At 49.4% G+C, this 22,651-nt stretch overlaps 1 long non-coding RNA gene across 2 annotated transcripts in view; it reads right to left on the reverse strand.

Annotated features, from left to right (window-relative positions):
* LOC116659355 overlaps positions 1 to 22,651 on the reverse strand; it is an 81,757-nt gene that overhangs the window by 34,275 nt on the left and 24,831 nt on the right. The window contains exon 3 of one of the 2 annotated variants that reach the window (XR_004314705.1): positions 14,757 to 14,810. The exons of the other annotated variant lie outside the window; for it this stretch is intronic. This is a non-coding gene — a long non-coding RNA (uncharacterized LOC116659355). The remainder of the gene's footprint in view (positions 1 to 14,756; positions 14,811 to 22,651) is intronic. 2 annotated transcript variants of the gene reach the window in all.

Raw genomic sequence — 22,651 nt, forward strand, 5'->3', positions numbered from 1 at the left:
TTCCTGAACCAATATCCCTGGGCCCTCCCCTCCCCCTCCTCTCCCCCTCCCCTCCCCCGACTCTGTCTTCACAGACAACACAGCAGCCCTCAAAATCTCTCTTCTAGAACACCACAAACAGCCTCCTAACTGTTCTGTCTGCCTCCCAACTTGGGCATAGACACACAGGATAAACTCTGACCCCCACAATGATCTACGCACCCCAAAATTCTGACACACATCCTCTCCACCACAGGCCTCCTGGGACACCGCCGGTCCCCTTCAGAATGAGGCCCCGGGACTCTGACAGGCGCCCAACTTCCTCCTCCGCCCAGGGCTGAGCTGCCACTTCCTGGATGCTCTGAATGTGCAAGGCCATGGGGTTCGGGGTTTTTTCCGACCTAAAATGCTCGTCAAGCCTACAGATTCATGGGCCCCTTACGAAAACGTCTCCCTCAAATCCCAGGACCCAGTGACTGGAGCTTGGTGTCTGTTGAGATTGGAAGTTTAACAAATGACAAGAGAGCGTGAAACCCACACTCCGTCCTTCTCCTGTCACTGGTTTCTCTCAGCCTTGCCGGGGAGGAACAGCGGCAGTGAAAAGAAGACTCGCTGAAAGGCCCACCAGCAGGTGAGCGTCAGCACAGACACCCCGGGCTGCAGGCAAAGGCGCGAAGGAAACCAGAGACTCACCAGCTGCAGCACAGCGAAGTAACAGGCTGGCTGGCGCCCACCTACAGGGACGCTGAGGGCAGCGCTCAGGAGCAGGGCTGCGCAGACGGACCCCGGCGCAAGGCCCCCTCTGCCACTTCTTCAGCAGGCCACGTGCCGGAGTCTCCCTGCTGGTGGGTGGCGACACCCAGAGAAGCATGTGACCCACAGGGCTGCGGGGAGACCAGACGAGAACCCGGCGCAGAACCCAGCACAGAGTGAGGACGCAGAGGTGCCCGTCCTCATCGGCACGCGACCTAACGAGACCCCCGCCGGCAGTCACGGTTCTCTGCGCAGACAGTGCTCCCTTCTTCCCCAAGACCCGCTTCCCGTGTTGCTTTCCTCCGTCAGCTCTGCCTCGTGCGGGCCAACCTGCTCAACTGAACTGACAGCCAGACAGAAGCTACGCTACGTTTCCAAGCAACCAGGAGCCCTGGTTCCCGTCACCCTCCTGAAGGCTAGCTGCTCCCCCGGGCGTGGCCCTGGGCCTGCTTCCTTCTCCCGCCTCACTGCTCCTCTGGGGCGCCCATGCTTCTCCGGGGGGCGTGAGCCCGGCTGGTGGCCTACCCTGTCCCCCTTCCCGGCAGGACGCCGAGGCCCACTCGGGGACCCACCTCTCCCTCCTGTGCTTCTGGAGCATTCGCCGCACTCGCGCTCCAGAGCGGAGCCCAGACTCCTCAGGTAGACAAACGAGAGCTCTGGGAAGGCCTCTGGGCCTCGTTCCTCCGAGAGGGCCTCCCCTGGCACGGCCTCTCCTCTTCTGGATGCTGCTGGTGGGGCCACCGGCCACCCACATGGGGAGAAGGCTGCAGCCCCAGACGAAGCAAGCCTGGGGACTGCCCTAGCGCTGGGCTCCTCTGCTTTGCTGAGCTCAGACGCCTCGTTGATACCGGAGTCCTTCCGAGCTGCATTTCTACAATTACCTGCAGCCCCCAAATCCCGTGACGGGGCTACAGTCACCACCCTGAGCTCCTAGACTCAGACTGACACCTCCAGCAAGAACCTCCGCCTAAGCTCCACCCCATGCGTCTGGGTGCTATTTACCTCCAGTACTTCAGAGGTGGGGCAACCCCTCTGTCCCCCCTCACACACCTGCCTCCACTCTCCTATTCTCTGTCTGAGATGATGAATACCGCCACCCACCCAAACACCCCAGCCAGAATCCCAGGTCCCCTTGGCCCTTCCCTCATCCCCCCATGTCCAGTAGATCACCAGGTCCCACTGGCTTACCTTCGAAATCCCTGTAATTTACACACGTCCTCCCACCCCCACTCCGGGTTCACGCGCTGCTCATGATCCTCTGGGTCAGTGCGAAGAACGGCGCCCGCCCAGGTCCTCACACCCAGTCTGGGGGCGACAAGCAGCACTGACCGAGCACGCGCGCCAAGAACTGCCAAAGCATCTCACCTGCGCTAACTCACGCGCTCCTCAGGACAACCTTTCGAGTCAGGCGTATTCCCAGACACGGAGAGGCATTTAAAGTGACGGCGGCGGGGCGGGGGGAGGAAATAAGGCTCAGAGGTAGCGCACACGCTTAGGGTGCACACGGTCTTGGGTTCAATCCCCAGTTCCTCTGTTAAAAATTTTTTTTAATTAAGGAAAACAAAAAAGTGAAGAGTTAGGGGAAGGACTTGAACCCACTTAGCACCGTCCTGAGGCATCAACTGCCCGTTTCTCATCACATCACTTCATCCCCTAAAAGCCTCCGCCACCTAGAGCCCTTCAGGGCCACTCCATTTTGCCTAAAGAGCCTTCACCGCCAACCCCCACTCCCTCCCTCCTCGCCCACAGGCACGTGGTTAGTCCCTGAAACGGGCCTCTTACCTTCAGGCTTTGTGCAGGCTCTTCCCTGCACTGGGGGCTTCTCCTCTGCAGTGCGCACATTCAGACGGCTAACCCCCATCCCACTCAGCCCAGGTTTGCTTCCCCCCCACCCCCCGACCCTCCCAGGGGTTAGAAGCCAGCCCCGACTCACCCGCCCTGCTTTCCACACCACCATGTGACGGGGTTGCCTCCCCTGCTCAGTGCTAGGCTCCCCAGATAGTGACTTACTCGGCTGCGTCCCTGGCGAACGGCACATGGGAGGTCTAAATAAATACTGGGGACTGAAGGAATTCACTACACGTGCGGCTTTCCAAAGGCAGGAGCAAGGTTAGAAGGCTGACCGTTCTTAAGAACTGACCTGTGAATACTAAAATTACTTTACAGCTTCAAATACATTACTCAGTGGCTCAAAATCTGTTGAACCTGTGAGCGCTGAACCAAACGAATCTCGTAACAATCTTTGTAACAAGCAATCTTAGAAAGGTAAAGTGTGAAAATAAAAGAAACAGTCTACTGCTGCCTCCAGACAAAAGGTATTGGAAGTCAAGATTTCTTTTTTTTCCCCAAGAAAAAAGTCAACAGCAGGGAGGGTACAGCTGAGGGGTGGAGCGTGTGCTTAGCAGGCACCCGGGTTCAATCCCCAGGACCTGCTGTTAAAATAAGTAAATAAAAAAACACAATTATACTCCCCAAAATAAAACCTCCACGCGCTCTCCGAAGGGAACGTGATTTTTCTCCGGCTTCCACCTTGATTACCACGGGGAAGAGGCTCCCACGGACGCTCTTTCCGCGAGGGCTACAACGTGAGCAGGCGCGTCACAGAACATGCGCACGATTCCCCGGGAATTTAATGTTTAGTCGTTCTATGGCCAACAGCATCTGCTGGCCGATTTTTATGAAGCTGTGTTTACAAATATGGCTGATTGTGGAGTCCTTGCTTAGGCACTGAATTTCTACTGCCTTTTAACCAATTAACCGTGTAACACAGAACGAAGACAATTGATGACAATTTTCTTTAAGGAAAAAAAAGGGGGGGGGGCATAGGTAAGCAATATTGCCCAGGATTCTAAATATAAATCGTTCCAAGCTGTTGGTAACAGGAAACTTGGTACCGGAAGGACGTTTGGGAAGAGTGTGTGTACATCTAAAGATGAGGGGGAGAAATCTGAGAAAGTAACCAAGTCACACAGTGTCAGAGCTAGAAGACCCCTTACCGATCACAAGACCTGGTTACTAGCCACCTGCCCAAGGCCCAAGAAAGTCAGCGACAAAAGGGCAATAATATTCCAGCTGCAAGATTTTCAACCCCACAGGACCTTATACTCAGCCCTGGGTGTATTTCAGCCCTAATCAGATACATAATTGCTGTATTTTTAATTCTTTGCGAAGCCACCGAGTCTTTGGTATTTTTTTTTTTAAATCATAGTTGGATACACTCCCTTGACTTTTTACTACGTGCTTCCTGTTATCACACCGTATATCAGCTGTGCTGTAGGGGACCTGGTGTCAGATTAATCCAATCTTCCCAACTTTAATCTTGTGCTCTTTTATAAATCAGAGTATGATGTGTTGAAAGATTTCTCCCTCAATTACTGCAAAGCAAAAATATTTCTCTTGGTGTAATAATTAAGACAGAAGCTACAAATAAATATTGCAAATGCTACAGAATCCAAAGCATTAATAAGCAACCATCCTCAATCAGAACGTTCATTTTTTACCAGCTTTTCAATAAGAACTTATCACCATTTATTTTACACATTTTATGCTTTCATCCACCAGATACCTGAGTGACATCTATGGCCTGCTTACAGGAGTAAGTGAGCAGGGGAAAATTAGAAACTGGGATAGCATTTCAGCTTCTTGTTTAAAAATGGGCAATTTTCAAAAGCCAATAAAATTTTAAGAAGAATGTAACATTCATAAAAATGATTTTGTGAAATTCAGAAATGAAAGGACAGCATATTTTAGGAGAAATAAAAGAACATAAAAATAAGGTATCCTTTCTGAATTAAACAAGATCATCAGAAGATTTCAGGAGGAGAAACAGACAGCTCAGGGGTGCAGCATCTGGCACATAAGGCTAAGCTCGGACTGTATCTAAATTCGAGTTTTTTTTAAAAGCCTACATCACCTAATAAATACAGGAGAGCACAACGTAGGTCTGGCTTTGAGTAAACAGTTTGTTAGTTGACATGATTACGGGGGCACTGGGAAGTGTCTTCACGCCCCCCACCCCAATTCCTACTGAATTAACTGAAGCCTAAAATTCCAGAATTTATTTTCTTAGCTTAGAATTTTATTGTATTTTAAAATACAAATAGCCCTGGGAAAGGCCGGCTCTTGAGCAAACTGCCATGTACACTTGAGTGTGACCTGGTGTATCACCCTCTCTCCAAGTGTCGATGAAAAAGAACGGGAAATTGGGATATGCAGGAGGTGGAAGGAGGCAGAACGACTGGGGGCCACGCGGGCTGCACTGCAGCTCACTCAACATCTGGCTGCAGCTACAGAGAATTCCCAGCTCTGACCACATTAGTCAAGACCAAGTGCCAGCACTTCCTCCAATAATGAGACCGGCTTTAACTGCCGTTCCCCTCAGGTGATAGACCCAAACGCCGGGAAGGGAACAAACTTGGCCTCCATCTCCGCTCTTTCCTGGACTCCCTGACCAGGTTTGTTTTGCAAAGGTCACTTAATTAGTACTCTGGGTAACAGTTACAAGGTAACATTATCTTCTCCCAGATAATGATAGCATTTTGCACGCACCAAGTCAAACAGGAATTAACAAAATTCCGATGGCTTACTCACATGATAAATAGCGAGCCATTTTAAGGAAGAGATCTCCTGGGGTGTGAGGAAAAGCCTGCCACTGAAGGGGGCTCCCGGATGCGGACTCAGCGTCCTATAAACAGGAAACAGCAGCCCGCGTTTGGACTGACAGGCAGCCGGGAGGGGCTCACCCGGGCGGGGCACGTGCTCAGCCCTGGGCACAGACCCACACCCGTGCTTTCTGACAGTTTCATCCCACATCTGCGCTATCAGTAATTTTCCAAAAATCCAATCACTCTGAGACGTCTACAAGAACATCACACATACCAACAATCAAATGATCTCCCTAATCCAAAGGACAGAGGCGCATATAATGTTCCACCACCCTCATGCTGCCTTCCTGAAATAGCATTTGACCAAACTGTTATCAGCGAAAAGTTTCAACCTCTCCAGAGCTCTGTAGGGAGGACCTTCACGTTTCAGTGTTAGTAACATCGCATACGTGAAATATTTTGTTCTAGATTAACTTTTCATGTACAATATCTTTTCCTTTAGTCTTAAACCTGGGAGCCCAAAACTTTGAGTTTCATGGGATAAGGTAAAGACGGTCTATCACCCTATAAAAATATAGGAGATAAAAACCTGTTCCTTATCAAATTTCTCAACATGATCTGATCTATCAGGACAATTGCGAAGATGAGAGTGTTTCCATGCAGGACAGGGGAGCCTGTCTTCACTGAGTTCCTAACAACCCCACATCAGTCTTGCTTTGAGGACGTCACATACCATCAGTAAAACTCAGTTCTGTGTCATCTCCTATGACATCATTCCATTCCCATCTTGATCTTAACTTAGAGGTGATTTCTGGAGAAAACAAGCCAACAAGTCACGGTTTCTGAAACATCTGAGCTCAATCATCTATGAGCTCCTCATCTTTAAAAACAAGTCAGAAAGCTTGCAACACAGTAACTTACAAGCGACACAAATAATGGCTAATTGTTTTTAAACGCATAAAACTTAACCCAAATATGATATCAAACTGTTACAATGATCTACTTATATAGAAAATAATTAGTCAAGTTAATGATTGAACTTGCACTGAGAGGGCTTTTTCTGTTATTGCAATAGTTTGAATTTTAGTGCAAATTAATAAACCGTATGTTTTTTGTATTCACTCATTTTTCAAGTATGCTGTGATGAGAGAAATTGGTGGTGATTAACAAACTTGAGTAGGGGGACAGGTTTTCCAGATTCTTCTTAACAAGAAATAGCTGGACATCCTTCCTTACAGCACTGGTACTGACGGCTGCACAACAGGGGCGGCGCGTCTGGACTCTGTAAGGGAGACGCCATAAAGAGGTCAAAGGAAGAAGACAGAAAAGTGCAGGTTTGTCACTCGTGCGTATTAATCCCCAATAGACAGGGCCTGATAGCAGCCTGTCTCAGAGGAAAAAACAAAACCATTCACTGCGTAAACATCCCCAGCGAGGAGCCAAAGCGGCCCGGAGGCCGTGTCTGCAGGGGCAGATAGCGGGCTTCCATCCATCCACCCCCAGCACCCGCCCACGGGAGGAGAGGGTCTGCTGTGTTTTTATTGGGTCTGGGGCCGAGGCCGCAATCGATGATCAATAAAACGGAATTGGTGGCAAGCCACTTAGGACGTCTGCGGCGACAGGGCCGGCTGACATTTTCCGCCTCCTAGCTCACCGTCCAGGTTCACCTCCGCTAGGTGAGGGCGCCCAGCAACGGTTTACAGAAGGCCCGTCCTCGCTGCGGACGGAGCACCTCGGTGGTGACACGACATAAACTTCACTCCATGAAATCCTGGAAGTGGATGTAAACAGCTTGCAATAGCAGCGAACGTTTGCTGCTTTGTTTAGACCATCTGGATGTTCCATTGTGTTGGGCTGAGCGCTGACTGCCGCTGGGTGACAGTTGATAAATGTTAAGAACAAGCGAAGTGCCTCGCCCGCCCGGGGACCTGAGAGAGAACTCTCAGTGTTTTGTGGAATATTCTGTCAGATCAGAGCTGAGTCGCCTGCATCCTTAGTGGCTGCGTGCCAAAGTCCTCTGGCTTTTTTTTTTAAAAAATCAAAGGAGAGTTTTGCTTTTACTGTTTGAAAGATTAGGGAAACCATGCCAAAGTTCCTCCAGGCAGCTCGGGCTGCCGGGAATGGTCTTCAACCCGGGGAGGAATAAAGGGGCCCCGGGAGGACGCAGGCCCTGCTGGTTTCATGTGCACCGTGCCTGACAAACCAGCCCTCGGCGCATCCCCGGAAAGCCTCGCCCACAAACACGACGCCACTAGTGACCTGAAGAGGAGAGATGAGCCCTTAAAAGCACATTATCCTCCACCTGCATAAACCGGCGGGGGACGCGCGAAAGCACACACCTCTGTGCACCCCTTAACGCAAAGCCGCCTCCTCCCGCTGGACCCACTGCTGCACGAACCTCCCGCTGGACCTGCGATGACGCAGGATGGGTCCCGTTTGCAAGCACAGCCCGGGACCCGCAGAGCAAGGGTGGGCTGAGACACCTTCTCGACTCCCTCTCCAGCCGCTCGGCTTTATCGGAACCTCTGTGAGCTGCTCAGCACGCACTTCCCTTGCACCCACCGCTGTCGCTGCCGCTGTCGCCTGGTGACACGGGGGGATGTGGGTTGTGGAGTCCTAAGTGCCTGGGATGAAAACACGGCTCCGTTTTTTGTTTTCTCTTCTACTATGTTAGGTTAAAAAAAAAAAAGGCTCAATAAATGGAATTTCACTTTTCTGCACAAGACAGAAATGAGATGCAGAGTATGTAATGACTTGATCTCAAGATTGTTCACGTAGGAAACGCAATGATACCTTCTTGTGTTTGGAGCACGGCCAAATCTCCGTGAATAGTAGAAACGAGGGGCGGAAATTCTAGACAGGAGTGAAATCTGTGATTTATGGAGCCCTGGATACATGATTCAGGCAGCACGGGGTTCCATCAGGGACCACACTGTTGCACTGTCCCTTATCTCGGGGGCAAGGTTCAGGTCTGGAAAAGTCTGCAGGAAAAGAAGAAACGATGGGAGCCAGACAGACTCATCTGTGGAACGGGGCTATGGCAGCCCGCCACACAGCTCTTTGAGGGGTTAGACGAGACAGCGCCTGCAAAGATGTCACGGGGAATACAGTGTAATGTATTTCAACAAGCGGGCTGGGAAGTTACTAGAACATGGATACTGAAAATTTGATTACGTGAAGTTGTTACAGTGACAGTTAAGGACCTACAAATACTGTGTTTACAAATACATTAATAAACACTAAGTAAGTTTTGTTTTAAGAGAGCTCTATTCCTTTGGACAACTTACAGCAAACATTCTATGTTATACTTATGGATTAATTATGACCAAAACTAAAATAAACCTTCCAATGGCTTCTAAAAATGGGCTTTCTCTCCTAATTCTTTTCACAGTTACAGATTAAACAAGGAAACCCTACTTAATGGTTCAAGAGAAAAGCACACAGTATTACGTCTATTAAATAAAATTTATATATTCATTATTGTGTACACTGAAAGTACAACTCTGAGAATAACTTTCCAAGTGCCCGTAACAGTGGCTGCCACGTGATAAAAACACAATAAATATTCACCGAGTGGATGAGAGAGCTGTTATTAAAGATCTTGGACACATGAGGCCACGATACAGCCGTCTGGGCTTGCCACAAACCTCAAACCCGAGCCCCATGGCAAATGGGTTTCTAATGTAACGGCAGACAACAGCAACAAAAACTGACAAAACAGTTAGAATTTTTGGAAACCATGTGGCTTCTTTTCATCAGAACCTAACTGATTTTCAGAGGGTGGTGTGGCAGACACTGGCTAAACAATTGTTAGGACGTTTTTAATTCATGGTTTTTATTTCCCACTGACTCTAATATTACAGATTACAGACTCCAAAGTGCTTTGACACTCACTGACCCCTTAAGGGCCTGTCTTTATGCCCTTTTTTTCTGAAACAAAAGTCAACTTATAGTATGCTGTTTAAAGGAGAACTATAGTTGAATTCTTAGAATCTTGTTTGCTTTTCCACTTCACCTCTCTCAAGTTAAATCACACCCAAAATAAAATACATTATACAAGGGACTGAACAAGTGGTTTCTGTGACAAACTATCATCCAACACTGGCTGCACCATCTCTCACTCCACAAGCTCTGACACATGACCTGATGCTCCATCCTTCAAGGGTGCGGTCTGTGTCCCTCTCTTTGAGCCTGAGTAGACCTTCGTGACTGCTTCAACCAAGAGTGTGACACAGGGTTGCTGTGACTCCCAAGGCGAGAATTTTTAAATCTGCCTTGTTCTCCTAGGACACTCGCTCTTGGAACCAGGCCACCAAGCTGGAACGTCACCCAGCAGCCTCCGGGGAGGCCCACAGCCCTGGCTGAGTTTCCAGCTGAGTGAGCCACCTTGAAGGTAGACCCTCCAGCCCTTGGTCCAGCCAGTGAACTCAGCCCAAACGGAAGATGCATGAACAAAATGCATGATTTCTTTGTTTGAGATGATTAAGTTTGGGGGTCGTTTGTTATGCAGAAATAAACAGAAAACTTTCTAACATTAGAATTCTAAGATCCTGCAAAAACTATTCTACATTTATTATTTATAGCATTTTGCTTAGGTGGTTGATAGAACACAATTACTAAATAGACTCATTAGAAAGAGGGGGTTAAATATTAGTACTAGCAAATTATACTGAAGCTTTTGTCTGAACCTCCAATCTCCAGGGGAGGGTCCAGCTCAGTGGTAGAGCCATGCTTAGCATGCGTGAGGTCCTGGGTTCAGTCTCCAGTACCTCCCTTAAACATAAAAGTAAATTGAGAAGAAGAAGAAAAAAAGGAACTCTATCTGTGAATGTCGTGGTTCCCTTCACCTACAAAACCCGAGGAGCAGCTCAGGGCTCACATCCGCCTTCCAGAGGCTGCACGTGACAGAGGCTGTGAAGCCACACCCATTCAGGTAACTGGAGCCTGTAAGTGCTGTGAAGTCAGCCGAGGAAGCGGAGCCAGAGGATAGAAAAGTCATAAAGCCTTTTTTAAGATACACAGCTTCATCGCTGATCACAGGAAGGAATGTAAATGGAAGAACACTTTGTAAACCATAAAACATTTTACTAAGAGAAGTTGAGATTTATAACAAACTTATCATTTCAAAGTCCAACAGCTCCAGTTAGATATACATGATCAGAACGTTGTCAATAATACATTTATAGAGTCACCACTGCTTTTTAAAACTCCAGACTAATGAAAAATTATGCATTTTTAAACAGCTACTTAGGCAGCTGGGGACTGGACGGATGACCTCTCGAAGCTCTTCCATGCCCGTGAACCCGGGCAGTGTGAGCGCCTTGCTGCCCACAGACACCGACCCCAGAGAGCTGGACATCTAACTTCAGCCGCTTAAACTCCGTGTGTTCTACAAAAATGAGAAAGCCCACCTCATCGCCTGTATCGATGAAGTAATAGTTAAATCAAGATCCATGACAACCGGCATTAATGGAAAGATCATCAGTTTCTCAAAAATGTGAATATTATTTGCCTCTGATTTTATAAATTATCATTGAGCATTTCTAATTTTTAAAATACAACACTCTCACAACGGGAGAAAGTGGGCTTATAAATTAATAGAACATAGTCTTCAAAAGAGCACAGTCCTAAATGGTCATATTTCACGCAGGTCCCCGAAACGAGCAGTAGCATATTTCCTAGCATCATATTGAAGATATTTTTGAGGGGAGTTTTAACATGTTAAGTGGGACCATGTTAATATTCATGACTTCATCTGCATAAGCACTGGAAGAGCCTTATTTGATTCCTCAGTTTTCCATACAAAAATGTGTTTAAATATTTGCTACCTCGGAAACAAACCCAGCAACTCATTAGACACTCGAAAAATTAAAGCAAAACATAAAAAGCACATTTTGATCAAATGCAGCGGTAGGAGTAAGCCAACAGCTCAGAGACATCTGTACCATAAAAATGTAATGTCACCGAGTCTTTAAAACAGCGAAGACGCTAATTCTGCTGATGAAGACGTTGTGTCCCCTCTCGTGCCCCATTCATTATGCAAGGCTGCAGAACGCGAAGCGTGGCTGTGTGATCCGGCCGATCTAATGATCTCCCACACCTGCTCATCTGGTAGAATTTTAATTAACACTCCAAGGAGGTTTGTCAAGAGTAATCAAAAACATTGTCGCTTATAAAGCTGTGGCAAGAAATCAATAGTTTTCATCAGAAAAGGTGAGGTCTGGCATAACTGAACCATTTAATTGCTTCATTCCAATAAACAAAAACTGCACATTTTAATGACTTGATTCAGGAGATCAATATCGCCCCGCCAGCCGCGCTCGGCAGCAACATGTGTTGGGCTGTTCACAGCCGTTTCCATTCCGAGAGCCGCATCCCTCTTTTTTATTTCATCCCGAGTGGCCATGGGCTGCTGCGCCCGCGCGGGGCTGTGATTTATGCCCCGCGGGTGACCTCTAGGGCCGTAAGACCAGAACGGGTGACTAGTTCTCAATGGTAAGCTACTGGCACTTGACAAAGTGCCTGAAGTAGAATGAATTTACTTCTCTTTTCCTCAATCATCAACAGGCCCTGCCCTGACCCCTGCTCTGACTCCTATAACAAGATCTCCTGTCGCTGCCTGAAAAATTTACTGTCGCCTGACTTCTCCCTGAGCCCGGGCGAGGAGTGCCGGCACCTTCAGTGAACTGAGTCCACAGGAGACTTAACTAAACACCACCCCGGGTTTAAAAACTAAGTAAGCGCATTTCTTGTGACGCCGGCGGCAGCCAAAGACATCTGTTTCCGAACGGCGTGGCTCTCTAAAGAGTGAAATCTTTCTTCGGGCTGCATTGAAGGCAAAGCAACGTTTCGGTCCCCAAACTCATTTACTCGTGTGATGCCGTGAACGTGGACCTCTCGCTGAAACCACAGACCTTCAGAACGACCTGTCTATCATCAGTTGCCAGAAGAAGACGGATGTCCCCACGGCACTGAAGTCATTTTGAAGGTTACTCGAAAATGGAAATTCTTAACCGTTGAAGAACATCGTATGTGATGCGCATACACTGAACTCCGACACATTCCGCTGCGGTAAACACGCGGGTGTGCAAGGGGGATGAAGACATCAGCTCAGACACGGTCAGCACTCGGGGGTGCTCAGGCGTCTTCCTTCAGGGGAAGATTCTAACACACCTCGTCAGAAAAGGCTTTTCAATGGGGACTCCCAAAATACCCAGATATTAAATATCAGCCTATTTCAGCATTCACGGCTGAAGCATAAAGACAAAGCGCAAACCCACCTTGATGAAATGGCCATGATTTTAATACTCGGCTTAAAATAATTAAGCAATCAAAACGAACACCCGCAAACCCTCATGTCAACAACAAGGCAATTAAGAGACTGACGTTTGATGGTTTATTCCATCTCACTAAGGCCGGACGCAAAATTTCCACTCCCTCTTTAATTTTCAATTCCTCTCCCCTCCCTGCTTCACAGCCCCTGGATATTGGCTTTTACAGTCTGTCCCCGGGGAGCGAGGAGTTATTGCCCCTGTCGGTGGGAGAGAAAGGGGTGTTATTCCCTTGTCAGCCTCTGAGGCTCCGGCGGCTGCCGAGCGCTGATGGATGGCCTTCGTTGGAGAAAGGCGGCTGAGGTGCTGTTAGTCCTCGGGGCTGTCAGATCCATCTACCTGTGCCCCTGGCATTACTTACTGGAGTCAGAGTGACACTCGGTGTCCCCAGAGTCGACCGAAAAACTCCGGGAGCAAACACGGCAGGGCCGTCCTGCTGCTCGGGGTAAATACCGCGATGCGCACATCCGGTCCGAGCCCTCGGGCGGAAGGGATGCGATGTACACCTCTGCCTCTTTGGCGTAATGGCAAAGGCCCAAGTTTACTGGCGAAATCCTTCGGAATCGCACCAAGTTTATTTTTCAAGGCAACGAGTATACAGTAAATACGGTGCCAACTTGTGAAGACGCTGAGGGAAACCAAAGGGAGGCACCCGGGGGCACTGGCGCCCTTGTCAGACTCTTGTCCCTCATTTGATTCTTCTTGTTACTGTGATTGCGTTGTGACGTCCAACAGCCAGGAGATTAGAAATCCCGACTTAATCCATCGTTTTTAGGCCCACATTTCTCTCTCTCTTTCTCTCAGATTCCAAACCTGCATAACTGCTTCCCTTAATTGTCAAAAAGTCATTATTTACAAAATGACTTTAAAATTGGTATTATAAAAATAATATTGCACATGGCTAGAAAATAAATATTAATTTCTAGAATTCAACCGTGAGTTCCCCATCCCAAGAAATGTCGAGTCGGGCCCTTCAGCTGGGAGGCTGTCCCTAAAAAGGTGGGGAGAACCTTTCCTTCTCTGTCTGTGGCTTGCATCTTACCTGCTCTTCTCCCTGCTGTCTTTGGCCTAAGGTGTGTGACAGGTGGGGCTCAGTAGTCAGCAGCTGTGGAGCCCTGTGAGTCAGGAGGCCCACGTCCAGCTGAGGTCAAGACCAGAGGTGCCGGCCTGTGCGGTGGACTCCAAGATCCTTTGATCACAAGACTTGGCAGGAGCCTGCACCCTCCACCTCTGTGCGTTTATTCATTTATAAATTACACACAACTCCAGGTCCCAAATCCTCATCCAGAATCCTCAGAACCAAGCGTGCTTAGTGTTTCCCGTCTCAGCCGGGTACTAGGTACGTCCACCAGACACTACGTAACATCCCCAGGCGCCCAGGGCAGCGCCCTGTGAGCAAGGGCAGCAGGGCTTCTGCGGAGAAACGTATGAGGATGCTGACAACTCGCACGAACTGTGCCCAATAAAAGCTACAAAAAGCCACACATCTATTCTGGTCAGTTCAGGTGGGGTCGACGGATGAGCTACAGAATAACTCGTGGCTTTCAGGGCTTTTTGACCCCAGGGTTATAGATAAGGGATTGTGAACTTTGACGACTACAGGAGGTATGGTACAAAACTTACGCCATCTTGTAATAACCTTTAATGAAAAAGAATACGAAATGAATAAATGTATGTATATGCATGACTGAGACATGATGCTGTGCACCAGAAACGGACACATTGCAACTGACTTCAGCAAAAAAAAAAAAAAAAAGTTATGCCAAAAATAGGTAGAAGGGAGATGAGATAAAAATAGACAAGGACATGCTCACATTTTGCTCTGCAGGCCCTCAGTGCACACACTTCATTTTGGAAACCACTAGATGCAAGTAGACACGCTGTCAGCTCTCACGCTTCTGGAGGTGCGGGCGTGGGTGAGAACCGCTCCCGGCAGGAGGGCGTGGGGCCACGGGACAGTTCCACAGCCCTCCTTCCCCTCACAGAAGACGCAAAGCATCCACTGTCTGCAAGTAAAAGCCGATGCCCGAGCCAGCCTGTCCAGCCCTCTGGCTCTCAGGACGCACAGCACCTGCGGAGGGAGACTTACCTGTCATGGAGGCGGGAGGTGGGGAGAGCTCACTCCTGGAGATCAGCACTGTGACTGGAAGAAAACAGATCCTTTGCTAAACAGACTTGTTTATCAGTGACTGGGGAACACACACCATTTACGTTTCGTGTTTGCTAACTCTTCCGAGTGAGCAGGATGAACACCTACTTGATTTCTCTTGACTTGACCCGGCCTGACTTTCTCGTAGTCAGATTTTAGGACCGGTCTAGGACACTTCCCAGGGTGAGCTCTGCTACCCCGAGGTGCCAGGTGATGGAGGAGCAAGCAAGGCACGTGGAGAAAGGGGCAGGTTTTGCCTGAAATCCTCAGTGAAGTAAGTTTGAAATTGTAACATAAAGCATTTTCCACGGAGAGCTTCCATTCATCACCAACGGTTCTTCCCTCCGCCCTGAGGGTCCAGCCCTCGCTGGCTCTCACTTCTTTTCCTTCTAATGAGAAGGACCCCGAGGAGCCGAATGAAGGACTGGTGATGTCAGGAGATGCCTGGACAGCCCCTATGTAACTGCATTTCCACTGGATTTTCTGGCTCACGCTCATTGTGCCTCGACTTAAACCACAGAGGCAGCGCTTCTCCCACAGCAGTCAACAGTCCTGGGAAAGCAAGCAGAGCGTGGGCTCCACCCCCAGCCCTCGCCCCTGGCCCTCACCCCTCCGGTCCGCACCACAAAGGGCCCCGGGCCTGATGGGACAAGCAAGAATCAGTTGATCACTGCAGAAAGTTTTAAAAGTCCACACCAGCTGTGTTCTCGCTCACAGCACCAGTTAAAGGAGCGACATCACACAGCTGTTCCACTCTGGAGCCAACCTTAGGCGCCCGGGGGTCCCATTTGCATGTTACTTGTGCTTACTTAACGTCAGCATTTATAGAAGTGTCCAAGCCCCTTTTCCTTTACACCCAGAATGTTGAGATTCCCTGAAGAGCCTGGTCAGTCAACCTCAGTCTCACGGAGGAAAACTGCCCCAAATACAAACTCTCCATAACGTCAAGGAACAGGCAGGTTGAACGCGCCAACAAAAAGCATCTCCTGGAGAAAAGTGAGCCTGTGCTCCCGCCTGCCTGCTCTGCGAGACGTGCTTCTGGTTCCTCGTATCTGTCTGTCATCCGCGTCACGGATTCAGCAAAACTCCCCGCTAACCTACGGACAGTGTCGGACTCACGCTGGGAATCCCAGCTCAGTCGGCTCAGTGGAATCCCAGTTGGGGACCTCTTCAAAGTGCCAGACCAACTCCAGCCACATTTCAAGAAGGCGACTCTGTCCCGCCACGGACAGACAGACGCGCGAGTACGTGTCGCCTCGCCCGCCCTGCCACCCTGAGTTCCAGAGCGGATGGTCCGACAGAAACATACCAGCCACATACAAGTTTGCATTTTCTTGCAGCCACATTAAAAGGTAAAGAGAAGCACATGAAATTTTACTCGTATATTTAATTCAAAATTCTATTATTTCACCTTGTGGTTGATAGAAGAAACATTAACAAAGTGTCTTATGGTCCTTTTCTCATGCTAGGTCTTTAAAATGCAGTGTGACCAACAACGTAACGCCTTTTGCAGCAACATGGATGTCCCTGGAGAATGTCATTCTAAGTGAAGTCAGCCAGAAACAGAAAGAAAAATACCATGTGAGATCGCTCATGTGTGGAATCTAAAAAAATAAAATAAAATAAAATAAAATAAAATAAAATAAAATAAAATAAAATAAAATAAAATAAAATAAAATGCAGTGTATGTTTTACCCACACAGCCTTTCTCAACTTGAGCTATAAATGTTCATCAGATAGAACAGGTATGTATTTAGGTTTCATAAAATTTAAATTCAAAAATGTAGATTGACAGGGGAGGGTAGAGCTCAGCGGTAGAGCGGGCGCTTAGCGTGCAGGAGGCCCTGGGTTCCATCCCCGGTACCTCCATTAAACAAATAAATAAATGTACTAAATTACCTCCTCCCACAAAAAAAGTAAAGTAAAAACAAAAACAAAAAACCCTAAAGATGTAGATTCACGTATTCACATTGCTCTGAACCACACTTAAAAGTTTTCCAGTAACTGACTCGAGTTACTAGTTTTTCTTACTTTAATTTTAGTTTTAATTCGTTAAAACTTAGAACTGAGTTCCCCGGCAGCTCGGCCTCGCCCTCCTCGCCCAGGGCGCGGGGGGTCCACATTCAAGCGTCCTCGGCTCTCAGCTCTCGGGGGACCCCCGGCTCCCACGAGCTGTAGGGGTGGCTCCGTCCTGCCGTCCGATCCATAGTCGGACCCGCGATGAGGATCTCCAGGGAGTTATTACAGGACCCCACATCCTCCGGTCGGGGAGGGCGTGGAGGACCGGGAGCCTCCGGACCAGCCGCCCTGAAGCTCGGGCGCAGGTGGACCGTCGGGGCTCAGGGATGCGCTGGAGAGACAGACGCAGGGCGCTGCCCACCACGGGCGTGGAGGCGAGCTGAGCCGGAGACGTGCAGAAGCGGGGCCCGCCCGCCCGTCTTCAGGGCCAGGTCTGGGCAGAGGGCTGGACATGGTGAGCAGCGGGCACCAGCTGGGCCCGGCCGGCATCCCTGGGTCTGTCCCTCCCTGCCGACTCTGCCACCTGCATAGAGTAAAAGCGGCTGGTCCCTTCCACCTTCCAAGCCGCACACCACTTCCTTTCTCAGCCTGATCTACCCGGGCCACTCACAAAGCGGCTACTGGAATCCAAGGTGCCCCCGCCCAGGTGACGCAGCAAGAGACACCACAGACTCCAGGAAGACGTTCCCTCCACTCTCAGGACAGAGTGCCGTATTTCTTCTAAAAAAATAGTTTGCTTTGAGCTCATGGACCCCATGAATCAGCTAACAGAACTCTTTTCTCTCTTTGCTTTGGCTCCTAGGAAGCTCTGAACTAAATCTATAGACCCTGCTCACAGGGGAACGGGTGTTAGGATGTGCATTTTGCAGCTAAGCTTCTGCCAGCTTTATTTTCTTTTTCTAGTTGCCTCCTCTTCTCTCATTCATTTGTTTTATCCTGTTATGTGCATGTTTATAAGTTCTCCCAAATGATTTTTGACGGGAAGGTACATAAATGGCTGGGTGGACAAATGCTGACGGATGGGTGCATAGTGGCTCTGGCTACTGCCGGCCTCTCTGGGTGGTCCTACTCCACTCTGCTCTGGTGGCTGCTGCTGCCCTGGCCTCAGTCACCAAGGTGCTCCCAGTTTGTGACCATTGACTGCAGCTCCTCCTCTGGGAAACGTGGTCCTCTGGCTCCTCTGGGACCAGGACCGCTCCATCTAGGAGAGCCCACCCCGCCCCACAACACAGAGAATCTCCGCTGCACCAGCCATTTCCGTCCCCACCCTCCTGCAGCCTGGGTGCCACATTCCATCACGGCCTCCTGACTCACCTCTCCCCTGGGAAGGATGTCAGGGCATCCTGACGGGGCGGGGACCCGCTCACCTGCTGAATCCCCAGCACCAGCACAAAGCTGGTGCTCATCACCTCTGTGAGAAGGAATGAATGAATGAAAGAGTGGCCGGCCAATCAGCTCATACACAGACACCCACTGCTTATCTCAAGGCGACCGTCAACGTGATGCTCTACCTCAGATAATTTACCACTGACAGTTGTCTGAAAAGGAGTCAGGGCAGGGTGGGGGGAGGGGGAAGGGGCCACGATCAGTCTCCTTTACTGGTTTCAATAATGTGGCCAAAAGGCAAAGACATCTTCCCTGCCTCCCCTCTCACCAGACACACAGTCATCAGAGGTCTCCATGGACACATGTGGGTCCATCATAATCCCATGTGAGGAAGGGGGACGATCTGGGTTGATTTTGGAGCTTTTTGTTCCAATCCTGTGCTGTAGGACAACCCCATCCACCAACCGATTCTTTTAATAGAGAAATCAAAGCAGAGAATGAGGAACCTAGAGATTGTTTCACAAATAGTGTTTGCCATTCACATCGATCTTGGCTTTTTAAAGGAAACTTTAATATTCCCTCTATTGGACTGACAGAAGTCAAGGTCTCCAGCAGATTCTCGTATTTCCTCTTGGAAATTCTCACAGCCAAAGGGCTTGGTGCCTGTTTTTAATGGCATCCAACTTTCTTGTTAGATGTTGTCCTGACCCACATTTAGGCCACAAATTAAATAGTCTGAGAATATTTGTATTACGATCAACAAGTTCAAAAAGTTGTTTAAAAATGTACGTCTAAAAGGATAAATACTGTATGATTCTACTTTCATGAGGTCCCTGGAGTAGTCATATTAATAGACAGAAAGTAGAAGGGTGGCTGTCGGGGGCTGGGGGCTTGGGGGCTGGTGTTTAATGGAGCAGAGCTTCGGTTCGGGAAGATGGGAGAGTTCTGGAGGCACGTGGGGTGATGGCTGCACAACAGTTGCGTGTGCTTCACGTCCCTGAAGTCACAACACCTAAAAATGGGTAAAGTAGTACATGTTTATTCACCACAATAAAAAGGGAGTCGTTATTCAGTCCACCTCGATGCACAGCTCTCCTGCTCCACGGAACTGGACAACTGGCCAGCACGGCCTTTATGCTTGGCAGTAAGCTGAGGAACTGCCCCCCAAAAACATTCAGGCCCTATTCCCCGGACTTGCGAATGTTACTGTCTATTGGCAAAAATGTGGTTAAAACAATGCTGCCTCTGTGGAAAGCAGTATGGCGGCTTCTCAAAAAACTAAAAATAGAACTACCGTATGACCCAGCAATTCTGCCCCTGGGTATATATAAAAAAAACCCAACATACTAATGCAAAAAGATACATGCACCCCAAGGAGTATAAATAAATAATTAATAAATAAATAAACCTAATTACCCCCCAAAAAAAAATCAATTTAAAAAAATTTAAACAAACAATAAAATGGTTGAACTGATTCAAAATGTAGACTTTTTTTTTTCAAAAAGTTTGTTTTGTTTGTTTTGGGGGGGAGGTAATTCGGTTTGTTTGTTTATTATTACGGGAGGCACTGGGGGTTGAACCCAGGACCTCGTGCACACTAAGCACGCGCTCTACCACTGAGCTGGACCCTCCCCGCAAAATGTAGTCTTAACGGCAGACTCTGGCATTTACAGAATCCGCTGGAGGCCCCGGGGAAGACCCATGGATGTTGCCAGCTCTTGCCACCAATGTGTTGCGGGAAAGGCCACCCAAGTTCAGGGCCCTATGACAACAGGTCAGCTTCGTTTGTGGGGTCCAGGCTGGGCTGGGCATGGTGACTCCCCTGCAGGCGCAGACCAGGTGCACATGGGTGTGGCTGGGGACAGGCAGGCTCCATGGATCCCTCACCCTCCCCAGACCACAGCCACGCAGAGCACGGACTCCTCAGGGTGGGTGCCTGCTCCTCAGGCCCACGCAGGACATACAAACACATTTCAGCCCCTAGATTACGGGACATCAACCACCAGTCCCCTGTCCAAAGCAAGTCACATGGCCAGATCCAAAATCAACGAGACAGAGGAGTACACTCTGCCCCAGCAGGAGCAGAGGGGAATGAGCGTTTGCCGACAGTAACTGAAACATCCCAGACGGCTGGGCTTCAGAGCAATAGAATCTTAGGTACAATGAGATGCCAGGGCCATCAGGCTGGAGGGGACCTGCTGCAAGCAGCAAGCCTCTTTGAACAGAGAAGCAAATGACAGCCTCAAATATGAGCCCCAAATTCTAAGCCACAAAGAAGAGCCCCTGCTGAAAACGGATTTCCAGCTGAGATGCTCCTTCCTTGGGCGACTCCGTGTGCTCCAGGGCGGTGACAGCTGGCCATGTTCAGCCCTGGGTGATGAACGTGGGGGACGCACCAGGCCGCCACCAGGACTAAGAAATGGATGTGCAAGGAGGAACAGGACGCCAAAACAGAAGAAATTACAAATCATCAGAGCAGTAGCATGGTGGCTCATTCTCAAGTCATCGTGTTTTGAAATTTTCTTTTTATGGTTTCATAGTCGCTCAAGTCAGATAAACAAGGTAGTTTTTTTATGTGTGTTCTTTTTTTCCCTAAAGTTTCACAGCATTGCATAGCAAACTATCCAGTCACCCCTCCTGCCTCCAGCCACAGGGATTATTTGAATATGTAAATCTGATCGTGTCCCCTCCCTACTAAAATCTCTGCAAAGGTTTCCAACTGCCCTCTGGTTAAAATCCCATCTCCTGCCAATGGTGTCCTAGAACCTTCTCTGCTGGACCCCGTCTACCTCCCCAGCCGCACCTCCCAGCCACTCTCCCTTGTGGCTCCAAGCACTGTGGAGTTTTTGGTTTTTAATAAAACGTCATCTCGGCCTCTCGCGTGCTGCTCCCTCTTCCTGAGACACTCCTCCCCTTCACGTCCTTTTCTGGCTGCTCTCTAGTCATCACTGAGGTTTCAGCCTCACTTCCTGTGACCCGAGGCCGCTCCCTGTCCCGCCAGCACCCTCTACCTCCACCGTCACCGCAGACGTCACCCTTCTGTTGCTCTGTCCTCCTCGAGTTCCCTGACGTTCAGGAAGGCGAGGGCCGTGTGTCTGGCCCATTCCCCACTATATAGACACAGAATATCCTCAGAAAGCGTGGTTTCCCCTTGCTTTGCTGGAATGTTCTGCCGTCTACTTCTCAACAGCTAATGATGCTATGACCAGAGAGCTTTCTGCAAAAGAAATGCTGTTGAAACTGGCTTGAGAACTAGAGCAACTCAGTATGCTGTTGGTCACAGGCACTTTATCTCCAACTTCTGTGCACCCTTCAAAACTCAGTTCCGACATCACCACTTCCAGGACGTCCTCTGAGTTGTCACCAACTCCTTCAGGCTTCGCCTAAGGACCCTCTGTTGGGCCCCCAGGGCACCCGTGTACACCTGTATCTTAGCACCGACCATACCGTGCTTATGAAATTCTCAGTAAGTATTTCTTGAATTCAGGGGAATTGGACACAAGAGGCAGGTGACGGATGTGTGACCTTTGCCTGAACCCATTCCTCCAGCGCTTCAGCTGATTTACGGCTGGCTTTTTTTCGAAAGCAGTATGGTTGCCTCAAATCAAGACAAGCATTACATAGTGTCCCCACAGTTACCTGCCGACCGGGGTGCTTCACATGCGCGCGCGTGTGCGTGCGCACACACACACACACACACACACACACACACACACGGGTGGCTTCTCCAGGCATCTCAGTGAGATGGTTCCTAAGGTAAACAGCGCTAACATGCCAGGAGCCTCACACACATTCACTCACTTAACCCCCCGGAACACCACCGCCCTTGAGGAAGCAGAACCCTGACAATCATTCCCATTTTGCACATAAAGGAAACCGAGGCACAGAGAGGTCAGTAGCACAACCCGGGTCACACAGCCACTCAAGGGCCGAGTCAGGTGGAAACCACAAGGACCTGGCTCAGAGCCCCAGCTCCAAACCACCCCCCCACCGCCTCCCCGCGGCCCCGTCGTGGTGCCTGTGCAGGACTTGTCAGCTCCTGATTTTAGTAAGCTCACCCAGTCACCTGGGGAAAGGGAGGGACACAGTATCATTTTCTGACGCAAGAACAACAAAATGCCATTTTGAGAAACACAAACTCAATTTGAAAGGTGTTATGGAACGAACTGCGTCCCCCCCTGAAATTTGTATATTGAAGCCCAGCCCCCAACGTGACTGCATTTCCAGATGGGGCCTGAACGAGGTGACCAAGGGTAAATGAGGACGTGGGGGTGGGGCCCTGATCTGCTGGGACCGTGGCCTCGTGAGAGGAGGAGGAGACTCCAGAGACGTGTGTCTCTCTCTCTGCTCACTCAGAGGCCGGAACCAGAGGACGGCCGTCCAGAAGCCAGGAAGGGAGTCCTCACCAGAAGCCAACCCTGCCAGCCCTCTGACCCTGGACTTCCAGCTCCGGAACCGCGGGAGGATAAAGGTCTGCGGTTTCAGTCGCC

This window comes from Camelus ferus, chromosome 23, assembly GCF_009834535.1.
Source record: "Camelus ferus isolate YT-003-E chromosome 23, BCGSAC_Cfer_1.0, whole genome shotgun sequence".
Lineage (NCBI taxonomy): Eukaryota > Metazoa > Chordata > Mammalia > Artiodactyla > Camelidae > Camelus > Camelus ferus.